The sequence below is a fragment of the Aulonocara stuartgranti genome, assembly GCF_965226115.1.
Source record: "Aulonocara stuartgranti genome assembly, chromosome: 11".
NCBI classification, from domain to species: domain Eukaryota; kingdom Metazoa; phylum Chordata; class Actinopteri; order Cichliformes; family Cichlidae; genus Aulonocara; species Aulonocara stuartgranti.
The window spans coordinates 37,168,242-37,188,469 of record NC_138947.1 but is presented as its reverse complement, the minus strand read 5'-3'; the positions used below and the strand labels follow the sequence as shown (position 1 = coordinate 37,188,469).

At 42.7% G+C, this 20,228-nt stretch overlaps 1 protein-coding gene and 1 long non-coding RNA gene across 2 annotated transcripts in view; both read right to left on the bottom strand.

The window, feature by feature from the left end:
* Positions 1-11,945, bottom strand: part of LOC309716899 (uncharacterized protein) — a 35,164-nt gene extending 23,219 nt beyond the window's left edge. The window contains exons 1-2 of the mRNA XM_082551018.1: positions 11,841-11,945; positions 2,252-2,346 (exon numbers count right to left, since the gene is read on the bottom strand). The gene's annotated coding sequence lies outside the window, so the exon portion shown is untranslated. The remainder of the gene's footprint in view (positions 1-2,251; positions 2,347-11,840) is intronic.
* Positions 11,946-16,709: 4,764 nt separating this feature from the next.
* LOC309717648 lies at positions 16,710-17,417 on the bottom strand. The gene is made up of 3 exons (XR_014279776.1): positions 17,313-17,417; positions 17,196-17,237; positions 16,710-16,769 (listed from the first exon to the last, which is right to left on the bottom strand). It is a non-coding gene; the product is annotated as an uncharacterized lncRNA (long non-coding RNA).
* Between the last annotated feature and the right edge of the window lie 2,811 nt (positions 17,418-20,228).

The window sequence follows — 20,228 nt, the reverse complement described above, 5'->3', positions numbered from 1 at the left end:
TTTAAATTCTTAGTATTTTTTAAAAACTGCTTCTCAGGTGGGGTATCAGCCCCTAAATGATGCTCAGATCACAGTTTTGGAATAGATGCTGCTATTTCTGCAACCAGATTTCCTCAATATTTAATGACTGAGCTGCTGGTCATCATCAAGCTATTTGTCGTACATCAGTTTTGACTCTGATGTCATATTTTTACCTCAAAAAAGTCCTGGTAAGCCATGACATGGAGCTGGTGGTGGTAACAAACTCTTTTCCATTTTTATCCACATTTCTGTTCGTCTTTACAAAAACTTTGTTCTCTAAACTTTGTATAATAGCCTCTCCTGGCCTCCAATTACCTCTGAGCCTTATTACAGGCTCTCTTCTTATCTCTCTTTATGGACTGATAGCTCTCAAGCCTTTGTTTCATTGCTGACTTCATTACTATACTCCAGTCATTGTCTTGCCCACCTTGTGTGAGCTAATCAGCTCCCATTCCATATACTTTAAATCTCACTGCTCTTCTGTCATCCTGCCTGTCAGACTCTCATTTGTGTAACCTTTGTCTCACCGCTTTCCCTCAGAGCTCCATCCAAGCCTCCATCTTCATCTCTGGGGGAGTCCCATCCTAAATCCTATCACTGCTGGGATCCTGTTGTGATTTGTCCTGCTAGAAGGTGAAGCTCCGTCCCAGTCTCAAGTCTTTCACAGACTCCAAGAGGTTTTCTTCCAAGATTGCCCTGTATTTGGCTCCATCCATCTTCCCATCAACTCTGACCAGCTTCCCCGTCCCTGCTGAAGAGAAGCCCCCCCAGAGCCTGATGCTGCCACCACCATATTTGACAGTGGGGATGGTGTGTTCAGAGTGATGTGCAGTGTTAGTTTTCCACCACACATAGCGTTTTGCATTTTGGCCAAAAAGTTCCATTTTGGTCTATTTAAGACAGCACAACTGATCAGATGAGAAGTCAGCTCACCTGATCAGTTGTGCTGCCGATGTGGGCTTTGCCTGGGCGGGGTTGGGTCTGGGCGTGGCAGTCCTTTTAATTTTTGATCCACTGAGTTTTGTAACTTGCTTGGCCACTGGTAATATAAAGAAAAATCTTTATATTGGTATTCTGGTTTATTGCCGGTTTACAGGACGGTCCTTTGGGCCTTTGATGACCTTGAGTCTGCTTTCCCTACAAAAACAGAAGAAAAAAATATATTAAATCTTCAACAGTTATTAACAGTGGAAAATGTGAAGGCTAATTTCAACAAACTACTGAATTAAAATCAGTTCATTAATATAATATAGCACCAAATAACAACAACAGTCCCCTAAAGGCACTTTATATTGTAAAGTACCCTACAACAGGCTAAACCCATAGAGAAAGAAACAAAACAATAATTAGATGACCTGTTACTGAGCAAGCACTTGATGACAGTGGGAAGGAAAAAATCCCAGAAGAGGAGGAAAACAGGACAGAAGACACACTATGAAAGAGAACTCTGTTGTGATATTTTGATACCATGGTAGCATTTACAGGATATTGTTTTATAGTGATATTATACAGGAAAACTGTTACTCAATAAGGCCCATTTACTAGTTGTTTTTCTCTTTCTCTGTGACCCAAGAATTAATGTGTAAGAATCACAGGCTGGTACCTCAAGGTCGAAAACACCACAGAGATCACTTCCTTATTCCCATCCTCCCTTCTTTATCTCCTAGAAAAGAGCTTGTTAAAGGCCAGGTGGTTCGTTTCAGAATTCACTAATGAAAGAACTCTGTATTCTATGTCTAGGAGTGTATTTCGCTGGGATAATCATAAATTGTAGCTGAACTGATAAACTATACAAAGGATACTTCTTTGCTCAGAGGGCAGGAAGACGTTTCCTTATTTGGTCTGTACCGGTCTGAACTGAGAACCTGCTGACACACAAACCTTTTTCCTCTATATAAACTGTTGTCTGATGAATAAACCTTTGAGTTGATTTTGGGAAAGCAACCTGAAGCAGTCTGTGTTTCCTTGTTCTCCCAAGCTACTCCCGGCGCTGTAACTAACCTGCTGAACGGCATACCTGAGTGTTACTTTGAATAATTTTGAATCTTATAGGGTAAAGACAAAACTCTGCTTATAGGTGCCCACGCCTCGGAGGAAACCCGATCCACGGAGAAACCCGGGACCGAGATTTCTTTCAAACTCTATTAAATTTTCCAATATTAGAGACTACATTACCCACCATGCCTTTCACGTATGATTCAAAGGTGCTTAAAGACACCCTGTCACTCACACTTTGATGGTTCAGGTCTGACTCAGGTGACTCCTGCTCAGGTGATGTGGCTAAATGAAGTTGAGCCAGTCTTTCTTCCAGACAGCTCACTGTACCTGCAAACACAAATCACTAACCATCAGCAAACCCAACACTTTACTCTCAGCTACTACTTTATAACACTGTTTTTCTGCATTCAAACTCACCAAATCGATCGATAATTCAGCACGGACCATCTGCAGCCTGTCTCATTTGCTTTCAAAGTGAAAGACCTAGCTAATGCGTGATAGTGGTCCGATGCCTGGAAGGCAGGACTAATATTGCTTCTAAACAAATGAAACTATTAACACCAAATGTGATCCACTCTCTAACTTTAGAGAGAGGATCAGAGAGAGAATCACATTTCGCTTTTCAAAATAAATATTTTTTCAAAATAAAAGGGTGAAAATGCATTTATACAAATAAAAAGATTTGTACAAATCATTTATACGAATAAAAAGAGCCGTTTGACGATAAAGTTCAAGTCCTCACTCGAAGAAAACTGAGGAAGGGTCTTGGAAATCTGGACCAGGGTGCCTAGGGTCCTAAGGCTGTAGGTTATATACTATTAATTAAAACTTTCCAATCACCAACTTCTCACTGTTTCTCGATGCTGACTGATTCCTACAGCAAACTGTACAACACCAAAATCAAGATGTTTTTGATAGATGATGTACTCAGTGTTGAAGGGGGCTATGTGAATGGGAAGGTTACTGCCAAATGACCTGTACAAAGCTCATGCAGGGTCAACCTAAGAAATGACATGGGGCTGCCTCGCCTTGGAGTTGACTTTGGACTTCTGAAATCCAAGAAGTCCAACAAATCTTGATATTAATCTTCCAAATGCAAAATTGAATATGAAACAACCCCAGATGAAGGGACATATCAGGCCCAAGGGTTAGTGCTCCAAAGGTGGAACTCAACATGCCCAAAGTAACAATGCACAGCAGCATCTGAGATCTTCAGGTCATAGTATTGATGATCCTTCATTGTATTTCCAAACACCCTCACGATCTCCGGAGAACCGCCTCTTCCTCGTCCCTGTCGTTGGTCCAGGCTTGTGAGGGCGGGGGGACAGCGCTCCACGCTGACATTGGCACATATGATGCGTCTTCAAGCCAGTTTTCAAACGTGGAGGAATCGTGGATGAATCTCGGGAGTCAGAAGATCGCCCAGAGTCAGGGTTCACACGAAGGATATCAGTGTGCTGGATTGAGGGCTTATGTATTGTGTTGGGCGTAATAAAGCGCCGTTACTCAGACATCACATTCACACCGCCCTTTTCTTTGATGTTGAATAGTGACCACTGTGAAAAGTTCTAATGTACATAAAGTTTGTCTTTTTCTCAATCTAATTGTTTTTTCATAAAAACATGATTATTGAACAATGAACAAAATGAGATTAAATATTTTATTTGAGCAAGCAGACAGGCACCAACAGAGCCGTGTGAATAATCACCACATAACGCAAGATATGCAGCTTTAAAAAGGTTGCCTGTTGTCCTTTTTGCCACTTTTCCAGGTATCTTTATATCCACATCAAGTTTCATGTTTTTTTTTAATGTTTATCTTTAGTTTCCCCGGTTTGGGTTATTGTTTAGCTTCACCTTTGCCTTTGTTTTTTAATCTTTTATCATCCTCAATAAATGGCTTACGGAGCCCCGCAGGGGACATGGGAGAAAAAAAAATTAAGACGGACTTTTGCGAAATCTCGCAAAACTTTTGCGAGATCTCGCAAAAGTTTTAGCCGCCAGCTCGAAGCCGACTGGGAGGTCGAGGCACGATGTGCCAGGAAAGCGGTGTTCCTCCCGGCTGTAGTAGGTCTCGACCTCCCGTTAGCTTCGAGATGGTGGGTGTCAGATCTCCGAAAACGTCGGAGCACTTTTGCAAATATGCGATGTCTTGTAAACCGAGCAGATATCTGACGTTTACACAACTACATTCACGCCTCAAAATATCTTAAAAGTGTATTTTGTGACCCAGAAAGAGTAATATTACAACTAAGTAGCTGCCGCCATTGTTGGAATTCAACTTTTGCGAGATCTCGCAAAAGTTTTGCAAGATCCCGAGTTTGTTTTGCGAGATCTCGCAAAGGTCCGTCTTAATTTTTTTTCTCCCATGTCCCCTGCGGGGCTCCGTAATGGCTCGCTTTCTGTTAACATTTACGTTTTTTTTCCATGTTCCTTGGTGTCTGCATTTTGGGTCCACTCCTCAAAATCATACAGTGTGCTGCTGCTACTGTGACAGATCACACAGCAAATTCAAAAGTGTTAAATGTTTTGGTGTTAATAGTCTCCTTGCAAAAGTAGAGTTAATTTTACTCTAAGCAGAGTCACATTCTTTTAATGTAACTCTGAGGTGTAAAATGATAGTAGTTAAAATCGAGTGTTAAAAATGAGTGTTTCTCTGTCAAATCTGGAGGTGTTACAATGGAAACATTAACTCTTGACCTCTTAACTCTAAACTCCTACAGGGGCTATGACACCAATAGAGTAAATTCACAGACTCCGCCCCCAGCACGGCTCCAATCGAAGCTGAAGTGAAGCCGTTTCAGAACATTTTGCTCTACATATTTGAGTTGTTTGCCATGCTTGGTAAGTCATTTTTTCAAAGATTGTTTCAATTATTATTATGAGCTTTTACTTCTGTGGCTCTTTGGAGTTGAGACAAAGCTGTGTGAAAGGCATTAGCCATGTTGCTCGCTGATAGCATAATATTCTGTTTTAGCTAGCTGAAAGGTATTGTTTGCCGGCAAATACCACAGCCTTGAAAAAAAGCTTGCATGTGAATTTTCAGTCAAACTTTTGGTCAAATACACCTAAAACAATGTGTAGAATGTGAAATGTTGGTATAATGGTGCTACTTGAAGCCTGAAAACGATCGCCCATAAAAAAAAACCGAGCAAACAGCAGTAGCAGGCGTCCTGACTGGATTCTACGTTAGCATAGATCCCTCCAGAGTTTTGTGCCACACGGTTTAGGTAAAAATGAAAAAGGTTGAGGTTTTACATTTAGTTCAGTATTACCTGTTGCCTGTGTCCTTGTCTATTGGGAAAATACTTTACACAAGTAATGGCTCAAAGAGGATTCCTTTTTTTTTCTGTGCTGCAATTGTTTACTGGATTATTTGTGCCATTAATTAGTGTCAACTAATTTTTATTCAATCTCCGCACAGGATATGCTTGTGAAGATAGAATATGGGGGAGAGCAGAAGTGCGTTGAAGTTCCACAGAGGGATGAATGAAGGACATGCATATTGTATTGAAGAAATAAGTGATGAGAATGCTGTTATTTGCATTTACCAGCTCACCTATGTCAGACCTTTTGATAAACAAAATTCTAATGAAAGTGAGAACATGTATACTGTTACATCTTTCAGAAAATGTTTTGAAATTGTGGTGCACAGTTCAGAATAAATGTTTTTCAAAAACCATTGCATCTTTTTAGTAAATGTTTATTTCCAAAAGAAATTTCTAGAAGTTCAGAACAGTAAAATTCCCGCTTTTTAGAATGAATTAGAAGATAACTCTTACGTAATGAGAGTTAATATATAAACTCTTAACACCAAGTGTTAAATTATCAACTCCAGACAGATTTAGTGTTTAACACTAAATCAGAGTTAACGTACCAACTCTCCAAAAAGAGTTAAATTAACACTCTCTGGTGTGGACCCATATAGACACTTTAATAGTGTTGAAATCAAATCCGACAGTGTTAATTTGGACATGCTGGATTTGCTGTGCAGGGAGGGGCAGGAATCTGCCGGCACCAGTTTGGGTGAGAGAAGGAAGACAGAACAAAAGACATGCTGTGAGAGCCAGAGATGAATAAATAGTATGATGAAGTGTACCCAGAGGTTGCCCTTTGTTCAAAATTAAAGTCTACAAATCAATGACATCACACTGGCCCATGTTTATATACAGTCTATGATTACATGTCATTGGGATCTTAGAGCTGCTGTATGCAAAGCTGCAGCTTTAGAATTTAGGTTCTAATCCTTTTTTTCTTCCTTTGCTTTTCTCAGCCATATGTTTTTTTTCTCCCTTCATTTCCTCTTATTGTCCCTTTACATACTCTTTGCCTCGCTCCAGTCTATTGCCAGAATAGCACACCGAGCTTCAAGGAGAGTGAAATGAACGCCATCGCCATCACCTCTCTCTTTCTAGTCCCCGTCAGGACTCTTGCTGCAACATTTTGGATTAACTGAAGTCTTTTCAAGGTGTTTTTAGGACATCCTGATAATAATGAATTACAGTAGTCCAGTCTAGAAGTAATATATGCATGAACTAGTTCTTCAGCATCACTCTGAGACAGGATAAAGCAGTGCTACATACTTGTTTAATATGTGCATTAAAGCACATTTCCTGGTCAAAAATGACTCAGTTTCCTCACAGTGTTACTGGAGGCCGAGGTAATGCCTATATGATTGGCCTATAATTAGCTAAGACTGCTGGGTCTAGAGATGCTTTTTGAGTAAAGGTTTAACTACTGCCAGCTTGAAGGCCTGTGGTACACAGCTGATTATTAGATATAGGTTGATTATATTTAAGAGTGAAGCATTAATTAATGCCTCTCCGTGAATCGCTACCTTATCGTGGTGGAGGGGTTTGTGTGTCCCAGGGATCCCAGGGGCTATGTTGTCTGGGGACCTTTGCCCCCTGGTAGGGTCTCCCATGGCAAATTGGTCTTGGGTGAGGGACCAGACAAAGAGTGACTCAGAAGACCCTTATGAGAAAAACATCGAGGGAACAGTTTACCCTGCCTGGGATAGGGTTACCGGGGCCCCGCCCTGGAACCAGGCCTGGGGAGGGTGCCCGAGGGCGAGCGTCTGGTGGCCGGGCCTTAGTCCATGGGGCCTGGCCGGGCACAGCCCGAAAAGAGGACATGGGTCCATCCTCCCGCAGGCCCACCACCCGCAGGAGGCGCCATAGGGGTTGGGTGCATTGTGTGCCGGGCGGCGGCCAGGAGCAGAGGCCCTGGTGGACTGATCCCCGGCTGCCAAGGCTGGCAATTGGGACATGGAATGTCACCTCTCTGGTGGGGAAGGAGCCTGAGTTAGTGCGTGAGGTTGAGAGGTACCGGCTAGATATAGTCGGGCTCACCTCTACACATGGCTTGGGCTCTGGAACCAGTCTCCTGGAGAGGGGCTGGACTCTGTCTCAGGCTGGAGTTGCCCCTGCTGAGAGGCGGCGGGCTGGGGTGGGTATTCTAATATCCCCTCGGCTTGCTGCCGGTACGTTGGGGTTCTTCCCGGTGGATGAGAGGATTTGCTCCCTGCGCCTTAGGGTCGGGGAACGGGTCCTGACTGTCATCTGCACTTATGCACCGAGTGGCAGTTCAGAGTACCCAGCCTTCTTAGAGTCCCTGGGTGGGGTGCTGGAAGGTGCTTCACCTGGAGACTCTGTTGTCCTGCTGGGAGACTTCAATGCTCACGTGGGTAACGACAGCGAGACCTGGAGGGGCGTGATTGGGAGGAACGGACTCCCTGATCTGAACCCGAGCGGTGTTTTGTTATTGGACTTCTGTGTAACTCACAGTTTGGCCATAACGAACACCTTGTTCGAACATAAGAGTGTCCATAAGTGCACGTGGCACCAGGACGCTCTAGGCCGCAGGTCGATGATCGATTTTGTAATCGTATCACCAGACCTGCGACCATATGTTCTGGACACTCGGGTAAAGAGAGGGGCTGAACTGTCAACTGATCACCACCTGGTGGTGAGTTGGATCAGGTGGCGGGGGAGGACGCTGGACAGACCCGGTGCACCTAAACGTGTTGCGAGGGTGTGCTGGGAACGTCTAGCAGAGGCCCCAGTCCGCGAGATCTTTAACGCACACCTCCGGCAGAGCTTTAAAAGCATTCCGAGGGAGACTGGGGACATTGAGTCCGAATGGACCATGTTCAGCATCTCCATTGCCGAAGCTGCTGCATTGAGCTGCGGCCGCAAGGTGGTTGGTGCCTGCCGTGGTGGTAATCCCCGAACCAAATGGTGGACACCAGAGGTGAAGGGAGCCACCAGGCTGAAGAGGGAGTCCTATCGGGCTTGGTTAGCCTGTGGGACTCCGGAGGCAGCCAACAGGTATCGACAGGCCAAGCGGAATGCGGCTCGGGCAGTGGCTGAAGCAAAAACTCGGGTGTGGGAAGAGTTCGGAGAGGCCATGGAAAAAGACTTTCGGACTGCCTCGAAGAGATTCTGGCAAACCGTCAGGCGTCTCAGGAGGGGAAAGCGGTGCTCTACCTGCACTGTGTATAGTGCTGGCGGAGCGCTGCTGACGTCGACTGAGAAAATTGTCAGGCGGTGGAAGGAATACTTCGAGGACCTCCTTAATCCCACTGACACGTCTTTCGAGGAGGAAGCAGAGTCTGGGGATGAGGGGAATGACCCGCCAATTTCCGGGGGCGAGGTCACTGAGGCAGTTAAACAACTCCTTGGTGGCAGAGACCCTGGTGTTGATGAGGTCCGCCCCGAGTTCCTGAAGGCTCTGGACGTTGTAGGGCTGTCCTGGTTGACACGCCTCTGCAATGTTGCGTGGAGATCAGGGGCAGTACCTGTGGACTGGCAGACCGGGGTGGTGGTCCCCATCTTTAAGAAAGGGGACCGGAGGGTGTGTTCCAACTACAGGGGGATCACACTCCTCAGCCTCCCTGGGAAAGTCTATGCCAGGGTGCTGGAAAGGAGAGTTCGTCCACTAGTCGAACCTCGGATACAGGAGGAACAATGCGGTTTCCGTCCTGGTCGCGGAACACTGGACCAGCTCTTCATCCTCTCCAGGATACTTGAGGGTGCATGGGAGTTTGCCCAACCAGTCTACATGTGTTTTGTGGACTTGGAGAAGGCATTCGACCGTGTCCCTCGGGGTGTCCTGTGGAAGGTGTTGCGGGAGTATGGGGTGTCTGGCCCATTGCTACGGGCCATTCGATCCCTATACAACCGTTGCAAGAGCTTGGTTCGCATTGCCAGCAATAAGTCAGACTCGTTCCCGGTGGGTGATGGGCTCCGCTAGGACTGCCCTTTGTCACCGATTCTGTTCATAATTTTTATGGACAGGATTTCTAGGCGCAGCCAAGTGGCGGAGGGCTTTCGCTTTGTTGGCCTCAGAATCTCATCTCTGATTTTTGCAGATGATGTGGTTCTGTTGGCTTCATCGGGTGAAGGCCTCCAGCTCGCACTGGAACGGTTCGCAGCCGAGTGTGAAGCAGCGGGAATGAGGATCAGCACCTCCAAATCTGAGTTCATGGTTCTCAGCCGGAAAAGGGTGGAGTGCCCACTCCGGGTCGGGGATGAGTTCCTGCCCCAAGTGGAGGAGTTCAAGTATCTCAGGGTCTTGTTCGCGAGTGATGGCCGCGACCCGGCAGTCTTGTAGGAATGGGGTCTAAAAGACACGATGATGATACGATGAAAGTAATTAGTGAAGTTAACTCAGAAAGATCAATTGGAGAAAAAGACTCTAAATGAATGTCAATGATACTGAAAGTAGCTGTAGATAATGTTACATCTGTGGGATGATTATGGGTCATTTTTTCTCTAATCGTTAAAATTTTATTTGTGAAGAAGTTCATGAAGTCATCACTAGTTAACATTAAAGGGATGGTTGGCTCAACAGTGCTCTGACACTTTGTTTGTCTGGCTACAGTGCTGAAGAGAAACTTAGGGTTGTTCTTATGTTCTTCAATCAGTGATGAATATTAAGATGTTCTAGCTTTACGGGGGTCTTTTTAAAATTTTAATCTGAATTTCCAGCTGAGATGGACAAGGCTCACCATCAGGCTTTCAAATAAATTAAAACTCTGTATTGATCTTTGTTTAATTAATAATGTGCTTCAAAGGCTCTGATAGTTAGTATGACTCAGGGGTGTTAATTCATTTAAACTTACATAATTATCCTGCTGTAACCAGGTTTCAGTAAGGCAGAGTAAATCGATTTGTTGATCAATTATTAAGTCAAGGTGCTGTTGAGGACACTGTATTGTTCTTTCTTTCTTTCTTTCTTTCTTTCTTTCTTTCTTTCTTTCTTTCTTTCTTTTATTTTTTTACATTTAAGCAGTGTTGGGTAAGTTACTTTAAATTAGTAACTTAGTTACATTACTAGTTACTTCCATCAAAAGTAACTCAGTTACTTCAAGTTACTCGTTACTTTCAAAGTAACTAGTTACTAGGGAAAGTAACTTTTACTCAGACTTCTCTTGTTAATGTGTTGCTAACTGGATACCCAGCAAGAGTGCCAGTCTTCTAGCTTGCTTACTTGCCACAGTGCACTGTGCCACCTACCAATAGAAAGGAAAAGATAATGTGCATATTTCCATGAGAGAAATCCCACGCCTGGACCGTCATTGACTGCTGCCATGATTCTAGCCTACGTCACAGAGTCATGTGCGCCTTTTACATCCAACACAAAAACTGCAGTCGTGGTGCTTTCGATTGTACTCAGAACTCAGAAATTCTGCCTTCTGAATAGGAAGATGTAGGCAACACCAGACTGCAGCTGAGCTGCATATAGGGCTGGACTGGGACAAAAAATCAGCCCGGGCATTTTGACTAGAGACCGACCCACCATTATAGGAAAAATCATAAAGCCTTTGAATGAAAATAAACACTGTTGTGACAGTGATGTACACTGTTCTGATGGTATATATGCATCAATCTATCAATCGTTTGTTGTAAGACTCAGATAATTATTTATTAAAAGCGAGACATTTGAAATGAGAATAAGAAAATATTTCTTTGTGCCCCCCTCTCCCTGTTAATGCCCTACCTGGCCCCCTGGCAACACTTTGCTAGACCCGCCCCTGCACAGTTACCAGCTGTCAGCTACCTAAAAAAGGATCCTGGTGTTATTTGTCTCTCAGAAACAGTTCATAACTTCAACTCATTCATGTGACCTAAAAGGTAAACCTGTTTCTCCATCACCTGTTCAGCTCTGATGATCCAGTAAGGACATCTCCTGGTTTCATCTTCATGTTTCCAAACCGACATCATGACCAGCAGGTTTACAGCTGTGGCTCCAGCAAACATCAGCTGATACTAGAAATTAATATTAAATAAATTCTAACAACAGCTGATCAAGCTTAAACGTGCTGCTGTTGTTTAGCGCGACATCCGCTGGTTTCCTCTTTCTGGCGCAAAGTGGACGATAAATAAACAAGAGAGAAAAGCCGATCAGCTGATCATTGATAAGTTTCATGATTGAAGTAGAAACAGGAGAGAGAGGGTGAGAGGATGAGAGAAGAAGAGGCAGCTGTGCAGTGTAACGACAGAATAACTCCAGCTTTGTGCCTTTTTCATTGTAGCTGAAGTCCGGGACAAACTGTTCCTTTTCACCTCAATACCAAACGCGTAATAATTTCTCTGAATACCAGACGATTCCGTTTTTTACGGGACGGTTGGCAACTCTAATAATTAACGGTATGAACAAAATAAAGTTCCACATCAGTAACATAGCACCACCCAGCTGTATAGAAACTCCGTCATGCTAGCTAGTACGCAGTACGAAAAAGTCAGCACAACGAAAATAAACTCCACCTAAACTTGGTTCATATCTGACCCAGAGAGACTGCAGGTCATAACTTCTTACCTGAAGTTCAGTTCACACTTGGACCGGCGGCCGCTTCGGGTCTCTCCTCCTCCTGCATCCCCTTTCCCTCCTCCACCTGCTGGCCTCGACCACTTGCTAATGTTACTGAATCTGTGGAAGCTCCGCGATAGCCACCACACGAAGTAACGAGTAACGACCCTATCTAAATCCCAGTAACGACTAACGCGTTCCTGGTTTTGGCATAATAACTAGTTACCGTGCTCGTTACCACAATAATAACGTAGTTACTGTAACACGTTACTTAATAACGCGTTAGTCCCAACCAGTGGCGGCTCCTGAAAAAAATCTCAGGGGGGGCAATTTTTATGATATCGACTAAAATGACCCATTTAATGAGTACATCAAACAACACAATTTTAATTTAAATTTAAAATGAACAACCATATTCTGGCCATTTGTATAGATTTGTAAAAATGAACAACCTTTAAATACAGTAGCATTTTCAAGGTGTTGCCTCAAGTCGTGATCAATTGATGCCATCAAGTCGACTAAACCTCTAAAAATCCCTGGATTGTCTGAGGAATCACTTTCATCATGTCCCCGCATTGCTAGCTCAAAAGCACCACAAAACTTAATACAATCGATGATTTTAGATAAAATATGACGGTTTTTATCTACCTCTTCGTTGTGCCTTCTTAAAGCAATCCGATGTCCATCATCTAGCTGCGCCGCTATGCTAGTTTTCCCTAGCACAGCTAGCTTTACACTGTTGTCCATATGAACTCGTGAGCTTTCATGTTTCTTGATTCGTTCGGAGAGGTGCTTTAAGTCGGTTTGTCCAGATTGTGTCCACGTCAAATCACACTTGTCACTTTTGAACAGTATGCACGGGAAACAAAAAAGTGCATTAGCTGTTCCACAGCCTGTCAGCCACGACTTGCGCTGGAACCAACTCCGACAAAAAGTCCTGTTGTATGCTTTTGACTTCTCCTTCGTTGCCTGGGTTAGTTGAATTTCGGGCTTGTCAGGTCCCAACTCTTTAACTTGCAGTTTTTCTGCCATTGTCCTTCTGGCAAAAGGGTAGGTTAGAAGTGATCTAACCGAATTTGGGGGAGGCTGTGCCTCAACCGTTAACAATACCGCTGCCATCGTCTCTCTCTGACCTTATAGCTCACTTAGGCTACTGACTGAGGTAAAATTCTAGAACAGCAAATCTTCGCGCGTTTTCTGCAGGGGCGCAATTTTAAGCGCCCCCAAACCATTTAATTCAGCGACGCTGATAGGTCAAATATTTATTATTTTCCCCTGGCAACCATTTAATGATAGGCTATTTCGCTGCATATCAAGGGCGCTTTGACGAGCGCCCCAGAAGAAGAAAAACACCGTTTGTTGGTTGAACTTTAATGAGTCAGCTGGTGAAAATGTTAAAATACGCCTGGCTGTATATGGGCACACACATAGTAAAACTATCATTGATGAATTTTTTAAAAATATATATTTTTACTCCTCCACATTTGGGGGGGCGGAGCCCGAGCGCCCCCTATGGGCCAGCCGCCACTGATCCCAACACTGCATTTAACAGTGGCCTCCCATGGACGAACGTGATAGAGCCTGCCTGAAACTAGGAGAAAAATTGAAACGGGAGCGGCATTCAGGGAGGGAAACGTGGGTGTACGGGGCCTGTGAAATGCGACCCAGGGGTACTCTGGGACCCCCGGGGTCCGGAGCTGCCCCGAAGGGGAGCACAAGGGTTAAGTCATGTTTTTGCTGGTTTTTAGTTTGTTTTTTTGTGTTTGGGAGCTGACACAGTCTCAGTGGAGATGGGGTGTTATGGGGATAACAGGAGGAGAGAAGCTGCAGAGGTGTGTGAGACTGCAACTGATTGGGGAGGGGACCAGAGAAAACTACAGAGTCTGACATTGTTTTGGCAAAGTTACACACTGATTCAATATTGATTTTAGTGACATCTGATTGATGTAACCGGGTGTCATTATTGCTGATGTGAATTATACTTTTACTGAATTCAGGTTTACCCTCAGTGTCGCCTGCTCTGGCCCCTGGAAGACAATTGACTATGGTTGCTGCTGTCTTCACGTGTCTCAGAACGGAATCAGCAATTACCAGAGTTTGATCCCTGGCGGGTGTGTCGCCGAGTGGAGGAAACAGTTAGACACATGAACACGTTGGTGGTGTTCCAGGACTTCTGTTTAAGACTATGCTCCCTCCTCACCGTCACCCAGCCATCATGTTTTCCCGTCTGCTCAGGATAACCTGCTGGGGGACAGTTAGCAGGGCCTACGCCACCTTCCACTGCTCCTGCTACAGGGGCCTGACCAGCTACAGGGTTTTCAAGGGTGGGATTTCGAGTGTCCAATTCAGCGATCCAGGCCTCCAGAGCTGCATAAAGGCTACATTTATTACAAGTATCATTACTGCTCATTTAAAAAAACAGAAAGCATAACTCTTCTCCAGAGTCGGAGCAGTCTTCCACAATAATTGGGTTTGACATATCAGGTTAAATAAAGACTGCTGAGGAGCAAGCATGGCTTGGGCCCATCTCAGAGCTCACCCTTGCAGCAGGATAACCATGAAAGAAATTTTGCACAGTCTGAGGAATAAATTCTCCTTTGTTGATGAAACACTAGGAAACACTGTGAGGAAACCTCCGTTCTTTTCACTGGTAAAAACTTCAGGGGCCTCTCCAGAGGTACAACCTCCCTGAGCTGTGCTGCTGACCATGCCCATCGTTTTATGACCACAGTATACTCATTTTATAACAGATGTGAATCCAGCAGATTATCTTTGGCATGTGGTGGACCAGGAGATTTGCAACATGGATGCACAGCCGACAAATCTGAAGCAACTGTGTGATGCTATCATGTCAATATGAAACTGAATCTGTGAGGAATGTTTCCAGGTCTTTGTTGAATCTGTGCCACAAAGAATTAAGGCAGTTCTGAAGGTGAAAGAAGGTCCAAAACAGTACTGGCAACTAATGAAGTGGCCAGTGACTGTATTTAGTGTCTAGATGTTTTTTCAGTATTTTATTCACTTAATAGCAGGACAGAATACCACATGACTGTGGCCTTGTGTTATACCCTCTCTGCTGCAGTGATGCTGCAGACAAACACAAACATCGTGATCAGACTTTTAAGAAGAGCCTCTTGAAGATGAAGGTCTGTGTCTCTTGACCTAAACACATAATCCAGTTAAATCTGATTTATGTTCATCAATGCCCCTCACACTGTAACTTAAAGTAATAAATTGGTTACTGATTAATTACAGAAGTATATTTGTGAGCTTAAAGATGTAAGCCTTGGACCATCGAGATGAAATGTGGTTGGGAAACGTAACAAGCATTAATAAAACTTCATCAGTAGCTCAAGCAAGACCTCAAAACCTTTGCTCACCACATGTGGTTAGCAGACTGTGGTTGAACCATGCAGCCTAACAACATGCAGTAAATTGCAGGTTAAAGCAGTTTGCTTACACGTTGTTAAACGAGGGAAGGGAACTAATGTGGCTGTCACATTACCCTTTTGTCCCATTTCATCCCAGAACTCGATTAAATTGCTGCTCACTTTCTACAGTACTTAAAACTGATCAGTAGGACCTGAAACTGCAAACATTCAAACATTCAGGCCAAGTAAGAATCAGCGGGTGCACGTATTAATCTTCTAAAAGTTTCTGACCAGGAGGTTAAACTCATACAAATTAGCTTCACCCAGGCTCATGAAAACATTTTCCTGCTTACAGATAGCAGATCATTTGTGTCAGTAAGGTTTATATTTGAGCTTCTTGTTCACACAGAACAATTTTTCTTCATTTTTTAACGATTACCAAAGTCTGTGAATCCCCAAATTGTGCAGTTGTTCTATTTGCTCCCCCTGAGGTCACTTTCACCATGTGACAAAAACAACGCCCCGCTGTACACACTCGGGCCACCAGCAACTTTCTAAATCCTCAATAAAAAGCTGACGGGTTGCAATGATGTTCCAAATAACTTATTAAGAAAACAACTAAAGAGACAGAAACTATTATGAAAACTGGTTTATTTTATATCTCCTAGTTTGAAGTGAAGCAATAAAAACATGTATAAAACATCACAAACTGTAATATTTTACAAATGCTTATGTCCTGCTGATCCAATGGAGACATCTTCCAGTGACAGTCTTCATCCGTGTGTGTGTGAGGAGGATCCTAAACCCACCGACACAGAAGTGCATGTTCACAACTCCCTCTGTGCAGGCGGTGTCAGGTGGTGCTGTGGCCAGTCAGGCATGAAGTGCTGAGAGTGGATCTTTGGTCCTCTGTGCAGCTCTGTCCACTCTCAGCTTCCCTGCAAAGCAATAACACAAGAAAGACGTAATTTTAACACAAAACAGCATTTCCATAGTAGGCAGCTGCAGCATGTTGTTAAAAAGCTATTTTAAACTCAACATATACACACAATAAATAAACTTAGACCTACAGTCCTGTAGGACGATGATTTACACCAGCTTTTGGAAGGATTTAGTCTTCAAGACAGTTTGTAGCCAATGTGAGGTGATAACTTACATGGCTGGAACACAGCACCACTCTCCCGTTTGTCATTTGCTCATCCATCCTTCTCATCGGGTTGGGGTAAGGCTGTCTTCTGGGTGGAGCATCTCTCTGTGTTAGCGCCGTCTAGAATGCTGGGAGGACAAGTGTAAAGCACCTGAAGACAAAAAGACAAAGACAAAAGGATGAATTCACAGATCACAGAGTTGTTCAATTTACTTTTCTTCTGTTATGTGTTTTTACCTTACCTCTGATCCCTGAGCCACAGGCTATACCTTATGTATAAACAAGAGACTACAGTCAGTTCACGACATCATTTTTAAACCTTTTCTACTTATTTGTGTTGACATTAAGTACGGACTTACATTTGTCCTGCATGGTGAGCTAGAGCTTGAGAAAAAATATGCAAGTCATTTCAACAGTTACCTGTGATATTAACAAAAATAGAAGTAACAACACCTAAAACACTACCTTACAGTCACACAGGCAATGTCACATATTAAGAAAAAAACAATACATTTCACATGTGTTAGTTAATATTCTTTAAAAGTCAGATATTCTTAGTTAGCTGTGTTACAAACATCACTAGACACAAAGGCTTAACTTAAACATTACAAAGTTAATTAAAAAGTAAAGCATATTTACAAGAAGCTGTCCTCAAAGCAAGAAAGTGTCTTACAAACACTGCAAGACGCAAAGACCAACTTAAACGTTTAAAGTTTAAAAACAAGTTCTAACATTACCTATTCAGTCACTGTCATCAAGTGAAAGGTTAAAAGGCCTTTCCCAGAAGCGTCTGACACCAAAAGAACCTGATGATGTTGAAGGGCCACAGAACGTGTCATCACTTACCTTGCACCTCTTCAGTGCAGATGTCTTCTCTGCTTCTCTTTGCTGAGGAGGTGAGAACTGAGGTTGAAGGAGAAGCTTCGTGAGAAGAGGGGGAGGATGAGAGAAGGATATACTCACCATAACTGACACTCTGGGTATCAGTGTCCTGTTCTTCATCAGAAGAGATGGTTCTCGGGAGACTGTCATCCAGGATCCTGATGACTTCAGGAAGGCCTTCTTCTGCAGGACGTTCAACCACGTAGTCAAGACGACATGTGAGGAAACAAGTTTAAAATAACATTAGGAATGTGATAAACACCAAGTGCTAAAGGAACAGAGCTACATCTGTTAGTTTCAGCAGATGATGAGAGAAAAGCATTTTAGGCTACATTTATGTCAGACTGAATGACACAAGTTTGACTTCATTTGACCTTGAAGGAGAGGTCAGAGGTCAGATGTAATGGGATATTTTAAATCTTTACACAGTACCTTTATATATTGACCACAGACTCCACACTTTTAAGAATCATAGCTTCTAAATTATAAAGGTTTTTGTTCATTTTTGACCAATAATAAAGTTAACCTTGAAGAAGATGTAAGCTAAATTTACATAACCCCACTCTACACCCCTACAAAGTTTGATCAGGGTTAATTCAATTTTTTCAGCTATGATGTTTACAAAAAAATAACAGGCAAGCAAAAGTTACTAAAAACATAACCTCCTTGGCAGAAGTAAAAATTGCAAACACACAAAGCTGTGCAGGTATGTCTCAAAACCATGGTCAAGCAAAAAAACAAACAACTAAAAACTCTTAACACAAAATCTGCATTATTAGGAATGTGCACAAGGACTGTATCTGCCATAAGGACAGATACATTGAATCTTTTTACCACATGCTATCCCTGTGTAATACAATATATCTGTCTGCTATATAATAAGATATATTATAAAGTAATACCATAACATAAGGTCTTAATACCATTATTACTACTATACTATGATTACTGTTTTCATATTCTTTTTTATATTCTTTTATTTTTATTATTTTTTATCATCACGTTTTGTAGCAGGGAAAAAGTTATAGTTTATTTCAATAAAGCCTTTGATCCGGAGAAGAACAGGATGTTAGGAGAAGACCGGGATCTGGTGTGTTTACACCTGTGTGTTCTGACGTCATGACATCCTGAAGATGCTGTTACCACAGAGACTGATTTTGGAGCATTTTACAAATTTTTGTCCATTAAGCTATTTTTAACCATTCACGTGATACAACTATATAAATGGAGCTCACCGCAGTGTAATTTACAGTTAATTCATGATCATTTACACTTACTGCCTTTGTCAGCCTTTATGCAGCATGTATACTAACCACGTAGGTATAGGTATACCAGGAAATAAACACAGATATTAGAAAGCAGCAAATCACTCAAGCAAACATCTGGTGACTAACATTAGCATATAGCTCATGCTAATATTACATCTTCACATTTTTCTTTTCAAAGCTAACAATAACTTAGCGTTCTCGCTACTCACCATGCTTTTAAACAGTTATATGTTAGCAATGACAACATTTAACAAATGTTTTTAAAATGCTAGCCATGCTAATTAGCCTTAGTAATTGCTTGAGGTCTTGTTTCCAGGTCTAGCGGTCATAAGCGAGCCAGCCTTTGGCACGAAAATCAATCTTGTAAAGCTCACTATTAAACTGACAAAAAGCCTTAGAACCTAGAAACTATGATACTTACAACTTTGCTATGTTTGTGTCATAACATATAGCAAGACCCCATAACAATAACTGACCTTTGACCTCTTCTCAAGATTAATCTTATGGTTAAAGAAATAATGCTATATAGAGCTAATGTAACACTATGTTTTTACTGCCATTGTTTGACAACATATAAGCATAAAGGAAATGGGGATTCTAAATATCAGGTTATTATGACTTCATTAGGTTGACCCCGAAGGAAATTGGGTTAAGGCTGCCGACCTTTGCCAGCGCCGACTTGCCCTCCAACCATACATACATTACACAAACATCACATGGGGAAGACAGGTCAGAGAGGTATAACAATGGAAAATGCACAGCATGAGGAGAGACGAGGAGAAAAAATAACTCCCCCCAGACTGAGCTCCAACAGGGAGATCAGTTTGAGAACAGAAAAAAAACACCTCTGCACATGTGTGAACATATGTGGCTTAAGTAAGAAAGTAGCCGCTTCTGTCTTCTGTCTAATTTAACTATTTTTTTTTTAAATAAATTATTATTATTAACAAACAGGAAAAATGTAAGTAAATACATTTTCTTTTGGCAATTCACCGATCCAGTAAAAGAAAATTAAGTTGCGTGGACAACAACGTGCCCAATAACAGCTTATGTCTTAATGTGATTAACTTGAGCACAGCCTTTTTGCTAAAATAAATGTACAGGTTTCATCTAACTTACCTCTACATGGTTGCGCAGGTTTGATGTGGAATTTCTAAAAGCTGCTAACTCGGTCTCTCTGGCAAACACAGCTTGCACTGCATAATAAAGCTGTTGCCTTTCTTGCACTTGAAGCCGAAATGGTCCCTTAAACACGGCCAGGGGTTCACATCGGTTTCCTCGAGTTCAGGGTCAGCAGAATTCGACGGGGTTTCTTTTTTCGCTGGATCCGTACCACCGATGTCAGACTCATCTTTATTGTGACCCAACGCCAATTTGTTCTACTACCCATCATTCCCTGCAGTATTTCCGAAGCGCAATGTTGGTTTTTTTTGTTTGTTCTTTTAATTTACTCAGTAACTGGTGTGATTGAAAATGTAGTGAAGTACAATACTTTTTAAAAAAATATACTTAAGTAAAAGTAAAATTACCGACTTGAAAAATGACTTTAAAAAGTACAAATACACAAAAAAAACTACTCAATTACAGTAACGCAAGTAAATGTAATTCGTTACTTTCCACCATTGGTGATTGGCCACACCTGAAGACCACGACACACCTGCAGCTGATCAGCCTGATCGGAGGAGCTACTTGAGGATGTGGTGGAGCTCTCTCCGACGCGGGATCATTG